The sequence below is a fragment of the Gobius niger genome (genome assembly GCF_951799975.1).
Source record: "Gobius niger genome assembly, chromosome: 15".
In the NCBI taxonomy this organism is placed as follows: domain Eukaryota; kingdom Metazoa; phylum Chordata; class Actinopteri; order Gobiiformes; family Gobiidae; genus Gobius; species Gobius niger.
In genome coordinates this window covers 20,603,436-20,621,097 of record NC_136866.1, presented here as the reverse complement: position 1 = coordinate 20,621,097, position 17,662 = coordinate 20,603,436, and positions in this window count along the sequence as shown.

The following is a 17,662-nucleotide window of genomic DNA, read 5'->3' as shown; positions in this document are numbered from 1 at the left end:
CCGGACCCGAAGGCCACACAGTGCACACAGGTAAAAGGGGGAGACTCCCGCCAGCAGAAGCCTGGGCAACATTGATACATTCAGTTTACAAATCATAAATAGGCAACATGAGCATGTAAACAAAGACATGACACCAAGGACATATCAAGACCATTGACAGTATATTTAGAATCCACTGTCAATGACCGAGACGTAGAGCAATGCTGCGCCACCCTTTGGCCCGCAACAGCCGCAATTATCCCTGAGCCGCCGAGGACTATAAAGAATAGGGCCGTTAGCCGTACGCCATACAAGTTACTTAAAACCACGAGACTGCTCCAACGCTTACCCACGATGCCTGCGCCATCAGCTCGAGCTACTGCGCTTGACGCCCTCAGAAGCTACGGTGCGCATTATCGTGCCCAACAACAGCTTGGAGCCCCAGTCTCGCCGCCATGACAACTGCGCCAGCGTGTGACGTCACGGGGTGGGAGGTCAGGTGAGGGAAAGTGCGGATGAAGGTAGTGGCCTGTTATAGGCAGGGAGGGGTAGCGCACCCCGAACAACCACACTAACACACAAGCTAACACTCACGCTAACACACACAAGCTAACACACACAAGCTAACACACACAAGATAACACACACGCTAACACACACAAGCTAACACACACAAGTTAACACACAAGCTAACACACACGCTAACACACACAAGCTAACACACAAACTAACACATACGCTAACACACACAAGTTAACACACGCTAACACACAAGCTAACACACACGCTAACACACACAAGCTAACACACAAGCTAACACATACGCTAACACACACAAGTTAACACACGCTAACACACAAGCTAACACACACGCTAACACACACAAGTTAACACACAAGCTAACACACGCTAACACACACGCTAACACAAACACTAACACGCTTTTTGACTCACCACTGCTCTGTCCTGACCTCTCCATCACATTGGGGACTCACTTTGAGAAGATTCACCAAACATCCATCAGAGACAGTCACAGAAAAACACTATTTTGGTGATAGTCGCTGAATCCCGGAAAGAAATTCCAACTTCTGGTGAAGGTTGAAAAAAGTCCTGCACCTCTCGTAGCCAAACGCGATTTTCTCCGCGACATTATCGTTAGGTAAGAATAAAGAACAAGCGTGTCCAGAATAGTTTAGAAAGAGCTCCATCTTCACATCCTTCAGTGCAAACATGACATCTGTTCAGACGCTCAGGGGTGCGTTTGTTTTGTGTTTGTTTTCAGCCCTGACCTGGAAGCGCTTCCTTTTTGATTGACTGGGGAATTCTTCCGCAGTCAATTCTTGGTTTTCATGTTCTTTATTATTATTCCTCTTCCATCTTTTTCCCGATTTTCTAGAGCTTTCAGCACCTTCATGCTTTGTGCAATTTATGCAAGTTATGCATCAAAATGTTCCGCATGTTGAGGAGAAGGGTGCTATTACTTTTGGGACTTCTGCAACTTACGTTTTTTCCGCAATCGGCCAAAATGTCTGAGATTTTTCCCATTGACTTATAATGGGGCTGCCGCAAATCCATGCTTTTCTGCACTTTTTTCGGCATTTTATGCAATTTCTGCACTTTGTGCATGTTCAGCTTCTGCAACTTGTGGGTTTGGGGAAAAAATTGGCCTTCTGCAGTTTTTTAGTTTTTTTATACGAGAGTTTGAAATTTTTGGTGTGTATGTGGGAATCCAGCCAATCAGGAGACTCCAGGACTTTCAGCCATTTGTGCAGCTTCTGCCAATCAAGCACTTTCAACAGTTTGACCAGTTTATGGAATTTAAAAGTTTATGCAATATTAATCATTTATGCAAAGTAACCACTTTATGGGATTTAACCAGTTTATGCATTTTAAAGCGTTTATGCAATTTACATAATTTATGCAAATTAATCCATTCATGCATTTTACCACTTTATGCAGTTTATACAACATGACATTTTATGCATTTTACCAGTTTATGCAAATTTGATTATGCAAATTAAGCAATTTATGCAATTTGAACAGTTTATGCAATTTCTGCATTCGCTTCCCGCAATTCCGCAGTCAATCGCAATGGCGCAGCCATTGCATTTCTAGTTTAAAAAAAATTTTTTTTAAAGCTCTTTTATAAATCAAAATCAGGCCGCAAGGCATTACATTACAGAAGTTGTTGAAGTTTCCTGTTTGACATTATGACGTAAAAAACGTCAGAGTGTCACAACTCAGTGGTTTTCCAGCAGAGGCGGAGCAGCTTCTCAGAGAGCAGAATTCAGGAGGATTTCTGAGAACTGCGTGAATGAAGCCAAAAAACACTCTGGGGGTGTTTTTGATAAGGAAATAGCAAAACAACATGGCTCCAAAAAGTCGATTTTGCATAATATAGGACCTTTAAATGTTTTATATTTCGTATTTTTACTGTTCATTTGTCTATTAATGATGTCATTTTTTTACTGCTGTGTGCAGCACTTTGGTCGACATTGTTGTTTTTGAAGTGCTCTATAATTAAAGTTGGATGGGATGAGATTGGATTAATTTATTAGTTTATTTTGACACCCGGCACAAGAAAACATTGGCACCAACTAGGAGGCTGATGTACAAAAGGTATGTACAGATCTATCTACAGATTCTCGATTGGATTTATGTCTGGACTTTGACTTGGCCTTTCTAACACATGGATATGTTTTGTTTTCAACCATTCCATTGTTGTGTAGGGTATGAGGGTTTATTAATCAATTAATTTGTTTATTAATTAATTAATAGGTTGTAGATTAGCCTTAAAATTTAACGGGGCACCAGTTCGAAAAGCGAACAAAATAAAAGTAAGAATAGGAGGCTGAACTACAGATTTATCTGAAGGAAGTAAGGTCTTCAACGTACACATGGACCCTTAGTCTGAATTAATAAACACAGACATTACCAAAGCAAACTGTGGTTTATGGAGGTTTAATGATCAAAATCAATTAACAGACGGCATTAAATATTAAAGTGCAAACAGGATAACCTAGAAGGCTTACAGGATGAATAATCAGATAAAATGTTCTAAAATTGTATCTGAAAGTCAGTAAGGTGGTTTGCGTAGAAGTTATGTGAGTCTTATTGAGCCAGGTCGGTGAGATGCGCTTACGACCGTGAGAGAGAGGTTTACCACGCCAACTGTGGTCCGGCGTTCTAAAGTCCTGGTGTTGGCCTTCTTGTCGTGGTCTCTCGGGTGGCAATCATGCAGGCGAGGCGCACAGTAAACTGAAGATTACTGTGCAGTAAAGTGAAGATTACTGCGCGGATTTCGAACTACTCCTGGTATTATTACGCCTTACAATATAGTTCCCCCTTTTATCCGCTTAGAACAGAGCGGATAAAGAACAGACAGAGGCAGACAGACAGACAGAGGCAGACTGGCAGACAGACAGAGGCAGACAGACAGACAGACAGACAGAGGCAGAGAGACAGGCAGACAGACAGAGGCAGACAGGCAGTCAGAGACAGACAGACAGACAGACAGAGGCAGACAGACAGACAGACAGACAGAGACAGACAGACAGACAGTCACAGACAGACAGACAGACAGACAGAGGCAGACAGACAGACAGACAGACAGAGGCAGACAGACAGACAGAGGCAGAAAGACAGACAGACAGACAGAGATAGACAGACAGACAGAGGCAGACAGGCAGGCAGACAGACAGACAGAGGTAGACAGACAGACAGAGGCAGACAGACAGACAGAGATAGACAGACAGACAGAGGCAGACAGACAGGCAGGCAGACAGACAGACAGAGGTAGACAGACAGACAGAGGCAGACAGACAGACAGACAGACAGTCAGAGGCAGACAGACAGAGGCAGACAGACAGTCAGAGGCAAACAGACAGGCAGACAGACAGACAGAGGCAGACAGTCAGACAGACGCAGACAGTCAGGCAGACAGACAGACAGACAGAGGCAGACAGACCGAGGCAGACAGACAGACAGACAGACACACACACAGGCAGACAGACAGAGGCAGGCAGACAGACAGACAGACAGAGGCAGACAGACAGAAAGACAGACAGACAGACAGACAGACAGAGGCAGGCAGACAGACAGACAGAGGCAGACAGACAGGGAGGCATGATGGTGCTGCCAGGACCCTGGAAATACTTTTGCCTGGCTAACGGCAGACTGTTGTGTACGCTCGAATCATTTGGAACTGCACAGCAACCTGGGGAGGGACGGCAAGATGATGACGAGCTATTCGATATACGGAAGATTGTAGTTTATTTACGGCTAAAAAAAATAAACGTTTATTTACGAATCCAACATGACAGCAGCAGACGCAACGCTATTTTTCTATCAAGCTTTAGCTCGAAAGTTCACAGCAGGTTCGTCAAACGTCATCGGATACGATGATACGATGATACGATGATAAGATGATACGATGAAACGATGATACGATGATACGATGAAACGATGAAACAATTGGCTGTGGCCTTGTACAGACGCATGATAGACATTCGTGTCGCCCAATAAATGGCTATGGACGATCGCAAACCACACCTCTCCTACGAGAAAATGACTAAATGCCACTTGTGATTTTAGCCAAGCTAATTAAGTACAACAATACATTTTAAAGTTTTTTAAGTACAACAATACATTTTTACAGGTGCTAAAATAAGATCTTACCAGGTAACGAAAGCGAAGCGAGACACCCTACGAGGCCGCAGACCCCGGACCACGTCCAGGTGTATGGCACCACTCGGACCGGCATCAGCGCTGTCGGCACAGCAGGAACTTAGAAAATGCGCCCGCATTGATACTACACAATACCATGGAGGCATGGAAGATGCCTGATGGTCTTAAGCCTACGTCGCCGGCTTGACGCCCCCGACACGACGCACAACCAGACAACCCCAGACTAGGCGCTCGCCAAGCCCCGCAGCAGGTGACGTCAGAGAGGTGAGAGTGCAGGTGATGCGGAAAAGGCCCCTTTTATAGTGCCCTTTTATAAGGCCAAAAAGTTACATTTTGGTCTCATCTAACCAAAGCACCTTCTTCCACATGTTTGCTGAGTCCCCCGTGTGTGTGTGTGTGTGCGTGTGTGTGTGTGCGTGTGTGCGTGCGTGCATGCGTGTGTGTGTGTGTGTGTGTGTGTGTGTGTGTGTGCGTGTGTTACAGATGTGCGTGTGTTACAGATGTGTGCCCGATTTTATGATTAGATTAATCAAATCAAAAACAAAATAAAAAAATACATTATTAAGATTTTTTTGCTCAAAATATCAGCAAATTTGGCCATTTTTATGCAGAAAATGCCATACAACTACGATGTTGATATATTCTCTGATGCAGTTGTCAAACATGAAAATAAAGCACACGCAAGGTTTTCCAGGAATGAGCGACTTTATAGTCCGCGTGTAAAAGCAGAACAGCCAGGAAATCTATTAGAGCAGCTTATTCTACTCAACCATTCCCACATTGCTTTGTTGATGTTAAAGTGCAGAGTGTGTGGAGGCACCTGCTCATAGCGTTGGCCCCCAGGGAGACTCTGTGGACGGGGACGGGCCTGTAGGATCAGCCTGAGTCACTGTGGAGCTCAGCTGGAATGTCTATCAGTTCAGTCACGTTCTGAATCCAAAAGTATTTCTACTGAAAACCCCCTTTAGTATCTCAGTGGTGCAGATGGTTAGATGATCATTGTTTATAGATTTTTATGTTCCCATTATTTCATGTTTTGTTTCTAATCATTTATGTCAAAGCTTAAACATGATCAAAGTTTTACCCTCAAACACTTACTCACACTACTCAAGCACTTTTTTACTCTTACTAGAGTAAATATTTGGGCTACATACCTTTTACTTCTACTTGTGTAGAATTATTTTACAGCAACGTTGCTCTAAATATTTTGGCTATACTCTACCCACCTCTGTATTAAATACCGGTGTTTACTCTGACTTGTTGGCACATTTTCCTGTTTATGTTTCATCCCCTGAGTTTCTTGAGAGTGATTTCTACATCGTGAGATCAGTAAAGCTTATCTTATCTTATCTTCACCCAAAGGAACCAGAAGTCAAAATCCCATTCAAAAGCTCCATAGACGATTCAACAAAAATAAATAATCGAAAACAAAATTTTGAATTGGCAGATTTATCCAAAATTGTATAGATCAAAAAGTCATAAAAGCATTTGCCGTATTTTCCAGTATTGGACATTTTCTTGTGATCACCTTATTCCACCACTTTTGTGTCTTTTTGTCACAGATTGACTCTTCTGGTCGAGCGAGATGTCCATTCATTAAGTGGAGAACAAGTGAAAATGTTCATGGCTAAAATGTGATGTTTAGTAGATTGATTTGTGTAAAATGTCCAATGTTCATTTGCACCTACAACTAAACACTGCACCTTTTCTCTGTGCGGCCTGAACACGGCTCTGTGTCCCTGAAGAACTGATTTTCTCTGGACTTCTCCAGTCCTATGGAAACTGATACGAGTGAAAGGGGCGGGCACAATTCATTCAACATCCAGAATAAGGTGAATAGAGTTTGGACAATTGTCTGTTATCATGGAGATCCGCCACGTTTGTGGGAGTCCAGAGACTAACTTTGACTAAAACAGTATAAAACATCAAACTCACAGTAGATGTAGAGGAGTGTTTTGATGTGAACAATAACGTCAGTATCTTCAAAGGAGCTTGTTGTTGAAGCTTCGAAGCCTCTCATCCAAAAGGCTTCGTCAGCACACGAGCATTTCAGCTCAGCCCAGACCAGGTATAGACCACAGGGAGGAGTTCAGCTTGGCTTAGTCCCTCCTCTATATTAACAGCTCCTAACCTGTGGGTACACACCTTTGTGGTTATGATCTGTTCTAAGTCCTAGCGACCGAACTCACACCTGAGCTTATTGCTAAATACACTTGTGGCACAAGATTTAACTCACAAACATGTTTTGTTTTTCAAAGCATAAATATCAGTCCCATTGTAATTGTAGATTATTTCATTAAAGAAATGCCTTTTTATTGAGCGTGTCTTAGATATTGTGAATCATCTGGCTGGTGTTTGTATTTGAAAAAGAGCCAGTCTTTTGAACAGCTCTTTGACATGAACAGATGCCATAGACTGGGCTCCCACTAAAGATCTGTAAGTCCCATCACTCATCAAATGTCCATGGTACATGCTCCAAATTCCCTACTCAACAATATTCTGAAGGCTAAATCTAATCCAATTTACTGAGTTTTGAATACTGACAAGCTTATTCAAGAACAAGGTCCAAAATCCACCCTCCTTCCTGCCCTAATATGTCACAAAAGAAAATCACAAATTTAAACCTGGCTATGTCCATTATTTACATTTTTTTTTAATCAGAAAATAAAAGCAATTTTGGCTATTTTTATGAGAAAACATTAAAATACAGCATGTCAGCTGGTTAAACGTATTTCCCCCCGCTCACGTCCAGCGTCTTGCCTTAAACTCTTAATATTAACATTTTTGGAGATGCCTCTCAAATGGGATTTTGAGTACTGGAACCTTTGGCTGGGGGGATGGTTGAGCTCCATGATCCAGGCCCTGTATCTGCAGCAGCGCCCCCTCAGGCCTGTCTCTGCCGGTACAGCATGTCGGTAATGAAGTGGCTCAGTGACGGTCAGACGCCCGCGGCTCTCCCCGCATTATCCCCGGGCTTTGTGTCCTGATCCACTCTGCACTGTTCCCAACTCGGCCCCTCCCTCTCCCCAGATGCTTCCCTTTAGCCCTCTCTCACCCCTGCGCTTCCGGACAGCTCCATTACCCCCACTGTCTCGCTCTCCAATGGGGATTCGGACGGGCAGGGCCATGACTCATGGGCCACTCCGCACACTGTGGTTTGTGAGTATCAGTTCTGGAGAAAAGCATATGAGGGAGAAATGTGTACTAAAGTGAAAGTACGTCTCATGGCAGAACTCAATAACCTGTTGTTAAAGGTTGTTACATATCACGCAAACTCAACCTGTGTGAGCTCTGTAGCGTTCCTTTGTTCACAATCTAAAACATGCTGTTTTCACTCCAACTGTGAACTACTGATTAGAACATTGGTCCTCCCCAAAGGTCAGTGTTTTGAATCCTGGCACCAACTGATGCAGGCTAACGTTGTGCCCTTGGGCCAGACACTTCACTCTCTCGCTGAGTGTGGCTGTAAAGTGTCAGTGAGGGGAGCGACCAATCATTGATTAGACAGACCTTCTATACAAACCTCAAACACAAACAGAACCTTTCCTCCAGTATCATTTAATACACCAAAATCTCCCATTGGTTCGTCCTAACTCCAAAACTAGGTGCTATTTCTGCGAAAGATACATAAGTAAACCTGAGGAAGTCCTATGACAATTATTGAGATTAAAGAAGTAGAGATTGCGATTTCAGTTAAATTTGGATTAACTTCCCAGCCCTTTGTAGTTTTTTACTTTCTGGTTGTTGCATGGTGAAGCCCCAGTGTATTGCCGACTTGTTCTGCCCCTCCTCCTCCCCCTTACTTACAGAATATCTGCTGAGGTCAGAAGGAAAATGAGTCTGACCTGTGCCCAATCCCAAAGCACTATAACTCAACCCTCTTTTTCACTGGCAAACGCACAAATCAATGGTTGTAAATTGATAGCTCCATTGATATAAGAGAATAAAATGTTACAAATATTCAACAATAGTAGATAGAGGTGTTGTGACATTGATATAGCTACCTTAAACCTCAGATTTCCTTTGGATTGGCTATCATTCCAGTCATCACCCCCACCCTGAAACTACACCCAGAACAGAGTTAGACGAGGGAGGGAAGTGTTCACACAGATTAAACCTCAACGCTGTACCACGCCTGTCATTCTCCCCAAATGCACTGACAATAGGTCTGGAGTATCATTTTGTCCGTTAATATGTTGATGAGAACACAAGTGTCCACTCTTTGTCTCTTGCAGGTTTAGGTTACACTTTTCAATAAGCACTCTGCTCTGACTGTCGGTGGAAGAAAGGGCAGAGAAAAGATACTGCTGAAGGGCCTCGCCTCCCCTCAAACATACACCAATGCACTCCTCTTTGTGTCTGTTTACACTGGTGTATGACTGTGTGACTGATGAAGGTAGAAAAGCGCTATATAAGTTGAGACCATTTACCATTTACTTTCATTGGACAGCAGTGTGCGGAGTGAAGCTGCATGCAGACAAATGGAGCGTGAAGCACGGCCTGTGTATTTACACATTCAGTCAGGTCCATAAATATTGGGGCATCAAATCATTTCTTATGTGTTTGGCTCTATAAACCACCACAATGAAAATAAATATGTAGTTAAACTGCAGATTTCAGCTTTAATTTGAGTCTATTTACATCCAAATGGGATGAACAGTGTAGGAATTACAAATGTTTTTATGTGAGCCTCCCACTTTTTAAAGGACCAAAAGTAATGGGACAAAGCATCAACTATCAATCAAACCTTTTTTATTTTTAATATTTGGTTGCAAATCCTTTGCAGTCAATGACAGCCTGAAGTGTAGAAGGCACAGACGTCACCAGACTCTGGGTTTCATCCCTGGTGATGTTCTGCCAGGCCTCTACTGTAAATGTCTTCAGTTCCCGCTTGTTCTTGGGACATTTTCCCTTCAGACTTGGCCATTGAAAAACATTCCACTTTTTTGTCTTAAAAAGCTCTTTGGTGGCTTTGACAGTAGCTTTGGGTCATTGTCCATCTGCACTGTGAGGCTGCGTCCAAGCATTTGGCTGAATATGAGCACATTATTGCCCCAAACACTTCAGAATTCATCCTGCCGCTTTTGTCAAGTTACATCCTCAATAAATACAAGAGAACCAGTTCCATTGGTCCAAACAAGCCCAGGCCATGATGCTGCACCACCATGTTTCACTGATGAGGTGGATGTTGAATCATGAGCAGATCCTTTTCTCTTCTCATCACTCTGATACAAGTTGATCTTTGTCTCATCTGTCCTCGGATGTTGCTGTAAAGGCTTTTTTTAGATGTTTTTTGCCTCCTGTTTTTGAGGCTCACCAGAGGTTTACACCTTGTGGTTAATCGTCTATATCTTCTCTGGTGAATCTTCTCTTGATTGTTGACTTTGACTCACGCACACCACCTCCTGGAGAGTGTTTTTGATGTGACCTGTTGTTGTGAAGAGGTTTTCTTCACCAGGGAAAGAATTCTTCGGTCATCCACCACATTTGTCATCCGTGGTCTTCTGGGTCTCACCGGTGTGTTCTTTCTTTTTAATAATGTTCCAAACTGTTGATTTAGACACGCCTAATATGTTTGCTATATCTCTGATGGGTTTGTTTTGATTTTTCAGCCTAATAATGGTTTGCTTCATTGATAGTGACAGCTCCGTGGATCTCAAAATGCAAAAAGCAACATTGTAATTGTACAGAGCCCATAAAAGTCAATGGGTGACTGAGAGCCCTGGGTCACTGACGGGCATGAAGTCCTATCAGATAACTCTGATATCAGTATCAGACTCATGAATGTAATGTTCCAGACATTTGCACTGCTCTATAGCACTATGTGGTCTGTCCACACTCACATCTGCTGTTAACACTTAAAGCACCTACATTAATATGAATGCATTCATATTCATAAAACATATGTATATACATATTAGTGGTGGGCCGTTATCGGCGTTAACGTGCTGCGTTAACGCGAGACTCTTATCGGGCGATAAAAAAAATATCGCTGTTAATCTATTCTCAAAGCTGGGTTGGGAGCTGGATCTATACCCTGCAAGCTATGATGACTTTTACCGTGATATTTTAAGGTCAGCACACATTACACGACTTTTAAGCCCAAATTTGGACGCACAGGAGAAACGTGAGTGAATATAGCATCTCCAAAGCGACACACAGAAGCAGTGGCCAATGAAAATAGACAGAAAAACACTGCAGCGCCTTCCCTCTTTCAAAACGACATAAACAACTCATTTCATGGCCACAGTCCCACACGAAACAGCGCATCTTTATCACCAAAGTTCACGAGAGCCACCTGTTCCAGCTACATTTCAACCACAGCACTTACTGAGTTTGGAGACGGACTTTAAAGCTACTTTTCTCCATTAGCTTCTCTTTTTCCGCTCCCCGCTGTCTCCTCTACCTCATATCCGTTTCCTTTTCTTATTAAATCCAAAGAAATACGTCCCGCATCTTCGTGTTGTAGACGTTTATCTCCATTTTGACAGAACTATCGCCAAGTTGAAGCTCGTAGTAGCAGTAGCTGCAGCAGCATTGAGCTGCGTTATTGTGACAGTGATCACGTGACACTGTTGACACTGTTGACCAATCAGGAGACGCGCACATGTTTCCCACGCTCACAAACAGAGGCCTATATATTCTGATGATCTGCCCGTAAATAAATACTTGGGGACTCCTGCCACAACTGTCCCATGCGAGAGACCTTTTTCTTTAGCAGGTCATATTGTGCCGAAGAGGAGATTTAGTTTGTCACCAGAAAATGTGAACAAGCTGGTCAGCCTGAGTGACCGGTGGAGAAGGAGAAATAGAGCTTGGACTGATTGACACAAAGCTACTGACTGCATACAGTTCATCAGGACCTCTAATGTCAGCCTGCAGGTCAAAATTCATGTTTAACTGAATAAACAGTAAACACAAGTGCATCTTATTGAACAGGAATTATTTTCATCACCAATTATCATAGTAAAACGTTCTCATGCAGTTTGTGATGCATTTTGGAAACAGGAGATGAGCCCCTGGTCTAATGCACCACCTGACTTGAGAAACTCGTTCTCAAAGATTTACTTTTAGTCATTATTTGGGTAGCACACATATTCTGAATGGCTTCGGCAGAATTCAAGCGAGACATTTTAATCTAGATTAATCTAGATTAATTTCAAAATTAATCTACATTAATCTAGATTTAAAAAAATAATCTATGCCCACCTCTAATACATATACATACAACAAATATGAACAGCACGAGGAAGTACTTTAAAGGCCTTTATTTAGATGGACTTCCTCGTGCTGTTCATATTTGTTTAGAGTGCCTGGGTTTGCTGTTTGGATCCTTTTCTCAAGAGCACCAAGACAAATGTTTGGAATACATTAGGACACACACAGTCTAGTTGTTCGGTGTCAAATTGTTGTATTTTATCATATTTCATTTTAATCTACTATATGCATGCCCTTGTTCTTATTGTTTTCAAGTTTTAATACTTTATTATTTATCTACAAAGTTCACTAACAATGACAATAAACCAATGATTCTGATCTTGTTCTCTTTCCTAATGGTCCATGTTTCTGAACTGAAGAACAGAACACAGAGGGATTGTGCCACTTATATTTCTCATTTGCCTATATAAAATGTCCATAGGATCACAGATTCAGCTGCTCGTCTGCCGGAATCGTCTTGTCGGTGATCTGTCCTAAACACTCACGATATCACATGCTTCAACACAGTCTGTGTTACAACAATGAGAGACATGCTTCCTCTCCAGTTTTTGGTTTCTCACTGACTTCCTTCTGTCTGTGCAGCAGTGCACATTCTTGACTCATGAGTTTTGAGGCTGATATCATTCTGAGTGTGACTACTACTACTACTACTACTACTACTACTACTTCTAAGTAACTCCACTTTGCTGTGCTGTAGAGCAGTGTTTTTTCAACCTTTGTTGAGCCAAGGCACTTTTTTTTCATTGAAATAATCACAAGGCGCACCACCAGCGGAAAGTGTTCTCATCAAAGTGTCTTGACTAGGAACACCGTAGAGTCTCACTAGCCACAATGACTCAATACATCACAAATTCTCTTGTCTCAAAGAAACTAACTACCTGATATGGAAGAGTATAATATGGTTACTCTGCCGATCACTAGACAGCATAGACACTCGAAAACGGTACATTATTTGTGGATGATAATGCAAAAAAAAATAAAAAATAGGTGAGATTGGACAATTTCCCAAGGCACACCAGACAATATCTCACGGCACACTAGTGTGCCACGGCACAGTGGTTGAAAAACACTGCTGTAGAGTACTTCTCATTTCACTCCATGCCCAAATGGGGAAAGTCCCTCCAGCACAAGAGTGATAGTCATTTGAGTGCAACCAAATCATTCTTAAGTTCCAAGAGTCAAATGCAAATTTCCTTTCAAGGACAATAATAAACAAATTACAGTTTTGTTCTTTTAGTAAGACAGAAGGTTTAGTTTACCTGCTTGACTAGTTTCGATCACTTCCAGTGATCTTCCTCAGCAGCGTCACCTGGTGGTAGAGGTGACGTGTCGTAGGCAGTGCACATGGATTTTCCAGTCAGTAGGGAGTGCTTATGCCCCCTACTGACTGGCGCCTTCTCCAGGACGGAATCCTAGGTGTAGGATAACGTGTCTCTCTCGTCCCGGTTGTTGATGCACGTTTCCTGATCTCGATGGCTTCTCTGATCCAGCGGTGGTACTTGTTACTTTCGGCACGGATGGCCCTGGCATTGTCACAGTTCATGATGTGGTTCTCCCTCTTACAGTGGTCTGATATGGCTGATTTGAGATTTTCTTGCATTGCTTGTTCTTTTATTGCTCTTGTTTGTCTGGTGGCCATCTCCTTTTCGCATTGCTTTTGGTGTTCTTTCTTTCATGTGCTGAATGATCTCCCCCTCTCCCCCACATATGTTTTATTGCATGATAGGCATGGGATTTCGTATATGACATCGCATTTCCGGTCTTGATGGATGGTGTCCTTGGGTCTGACTAACCACTGTCTGAGTTTGGTGTGTGGTTTGACTGGAGTGTTTATGTTGTGTTTCTTCATGGCCCTCTGTATGCGCTCTGTGATCCCCCTGATGTATGGTAAAGTGACAAATGCTGTTTTGTGTTCTTTTTGTGTCGTCCTACTCCCCTTTTTCTCCCGTGTTTTTTCTGTGTTTGGTGCCTGTCTTTTCCCCCTTTCAATTGCCCACTGTGGATACTGGCAATGTGTGAGTGCCTGTTGGATGTGAGCCTCCTCTTCCTCCTTGTCCTGTGTGTCTGTGACGATGTTTGCCCTGTTGTACAACGTTCTGACTACTGAGAGTTTGTGAGCCGCTGGGTGTTCTGAAGTCCATAACAGATATTGGTCCGTGTGTGTGGGTTTCCTGTGTATTTTGATGTGTATGCTGCCGTCCTCTTGGTGATAAATTTTTAGGTCCAGAAAGGCTATGGAGTTGGCTGATTCCTCTTCGTGGGTGAATTTTATGTTTCCGGTGTGGTCTAAAGTGTTGAGATGGTCTGTGATCTGCTGTGTGGGTCCAATTTTGACTTTTTCCAGTATGTCATCAACATAACGTTTCCAGAGTGTGATCCTGCTGTCGGCTGGGGCTGTTGTGATGGCTCGTTGTTCCAAGTCCTCCATGAAAAAAACGCTCATGATGGCAGATAGAGGATCCCCATTGCAAAACCTTCTTTCTGTTTGTAGATTTTTTCTTGATATTGGAAGTAAGTTGATGTGGCCAGTCAGTAGGGGGCGTAAGCACTCCCTACTGACTGGAAAATCCATGTGCACTGTCTACGGCACGTCACCTCCACCACCAGGTGACGCTTCTGAGGAAGATCACAGGAAGTGATCGAAACTAGTCAAGCAGGTAAACTAAACCTTCTGTCTTACTAAAAGAACAAAACTGTAACAGGCATAACCTAAGAAGACAGTATGAACCTTCTACAAAGACAATAATAAACAATACACCGATTTACAAAAAACACCTTTTGTGAGGTGTCTGAAAATGTTTTGACTGGTTTAGAACATTTTGACAACACAGAATCTGAAAATGACCTCCATTTTTTTGTATCAGGTTTTTTTTCCCCACGTCTGATACATTTTCATATATTGGGGGTTGTTTATATTTTACCATAATATATGCACAAATGGAAATTATGTTCCAACCAGCCCCAGTCTCCACCAAACCTTGGACAGACAGGCAGACCCTTCTATAACATCTAAAAAAAAAAACCTGACCTGACAATGTGATTTTTGGATTTAGTACATCAAAGCTGCTCACAAAACATAGACGCCAAATTTGTTGTTAAGCCATGTTATTTGCTTAAGGTTAAGCTGTACTTCACTGTCCTCTGCTTTTGACCCATCCTTCAACGCTGCTGGGACTACCCGTATGGAGTGCCGGATCCCATGGCTGTGACCAGTTTGAAGCCTTAAACGGTGCGTTTTGTCACGGTGTATTTCCCGTCAGTGGCGGCTGCGTTTGACCCAGTTATCAGCAGCGCCTGAGTGTGACACCCAAAGGCTCTTCAGACATTGAATAGGTCTCTACATTATTCAAGGCACGCTCCGGTGTCCCGTGTCAAGCTTCAGAACAGGAAGGACGACCAGGAAAAGCATCTTGTATCATATATACTGTATGACAAGTAATAATGAAAATGATAATGGCGGCACGGAAGCACAGCGGTTAGAGCTCTTGGCTAGAAGGTCCCGGGTTCGATTCCCACCTGGACGGGGCCTTTCTGTGTGGAGTTTGCATGTTCTCCCCGTTTCTGCGTAGGTTTCCTCCGGGTACTCCGGTTTCCCCTACCACTAAGAACATGTACAATAGGGTGTACATGGATGAATGATGTGTGTGTGTGAGTGAAGGTGTGGTGGTATCAGAGGGACCGTTGGCGCAGATGCGACAGCGCTTCTGTCAGTCTCCCCCAGGGGAAACTGAAGCTACAAAGTGGAGGCGTCACAAGAGAAGCCACAGGAAACAAAAAAGGGACAAACGAGGAGGTATCCGGTCAAGCCACACATGCCTTCTGAGGGAGCTGCTCAGGAGGAAGAGGAAGGAGGATGTAGAGGAGCTGACCAGTGCAGGACACCACGCTCTGTAACAGGGACAAACCCAGGAGGCGCTGGATCAGAGGAGACTGAAGGCAGCCAGGTTCCCTCCGGGTGCTACGGTTTCCTCCACCTCCAAAAACATGCTCGTCAGGTTGGCCCACAGTGGTGGCGCAACTCAGACCATTGATACATTCTCTCTCGACACAGACAGTGTAGTATGTCCTGTGTGTCTGTTTGTAGCCTCCACTGACCCCCTTTTTCACTGTGAGTGACGTCCTCAGATGATCGCACTGGTGCACAGTTTGTTGGATGCAAGATACCAACTTCCTTTTGAGCAACACTGACCCACAATGGCCCACAATGTTAAAATGAATGACATTTGTAAATGATTGGTGAAATGTTACAGTGATGTTTGTTTTCCACTGGCTGAAGCACTGGTTCCCAACATGGGGAGCGGGCCAGAGCTTTGCCTGGTCAGTAGGTCAGATCATAAGCGATATTATTTAAGCAAATTATGTGGTTGAAAATTGTCAAATATGACTAAAAAGGGAGTACAGGTGCATTAAACAGTTTATTTGTTTAGTTTTGTTTTGTTTATTAGTTTATTTAACAGGGACAATGCACAAAAACATTATTAAAATATTATTATTAAGATGCTTTACATAAGATTTTAGCTTAAGCACGTTTCAGTCAGTGCTCATGTCTGCTGCAAATTGATCATATGCGCAGATCAACAATACATTTGAAACAGCACTTATTCCATTAAGAAAGACAGAAATCTGCTCTGTGAGACGCATTAGAAATGGAAAAAGTGTGGGGTGGTCTGCGTGAATTAGACATGAGGCCGTCCACATAAGCCCTTGCATCGCCGGTCAGTCACAAACAGACACACATGAGCTACTTGGAAAGAATGTTTTCTGATCGATCTGTGAGAAAGTGCTAACAACATCCACTTTCCCACCAACGCAGGCGGAAATCAATTGCAACCACATTAGCAAAGTCACTTTTTTTTTGCTTTTAACTAAGTTTGTGAAAACACACAGTACATGTAGAACAGGTTAAGCCTCCAGTCGAGTGATTCTGTCCATATGCCTCCGCTTCATGTTTTTAAATACGTGCGTGGCAATCGATGACAACGGTTTGCATTTCTCTTATTTAGAAAGACAAGTAAAACCACAAGGAAGAAACTGTAAAACGCCAGCAATTTCATCCTGCAGTCACTTCCTGCAGATGGCACAAAAATGCATGCTCAGATTTCCTTTATCTCCACTGGAAGCAGGCCCTCTGTCCATTGTCTGTACTATCGCTAATGTCAACACTGAAAGTGGATGAGTTAGCGGGAGGTAAAGCAGGTGTCGCACAGTCACACTGGGCAAGTAACACTGATAATGTGTTACATGACAATGTAACAATATAAAATATAAAGGAAATCATATTTTGAGCTATTTTAAATATTTGGATCCTTAATTAAATATATTCGGGTTATTGTAACATTGTTTCGGCCAGCAGAGAAGGGTTTGCGGGCCTTGACAGCACGCTACTGCCAGTTAGAAAACTAAAAGTTATGAAGCTTCAGCGCAAATTCAACCAGGAAGACCGACCTGCTGCCTTCATTATACAATCATCACCACAGCTGCCCATCCTGCTTCAGGCATTCATTGCACAGGATCCCCTTCTTCAGCTCCTCGGTCAACCACGTTTCTCAACCGTGCTGCGACCTTCCTCCACCCCTCCTCCACCTGCCTGGCCTCTCCTCAGCTCTGCTCGTCGTGTCAACTGACCGCCCGGGGTCTCTTCCAGCCACCACTAGTGTCCGGGCTCCGGGGGAAGATTCTTGGCTATCACCCATCATTGCCATGTATTCCATATCATCAATGCAATCTTCCGCCAGGGTCTGAGCCCCAATCGTGATCCATGTTCAATAAAACTTCCTAA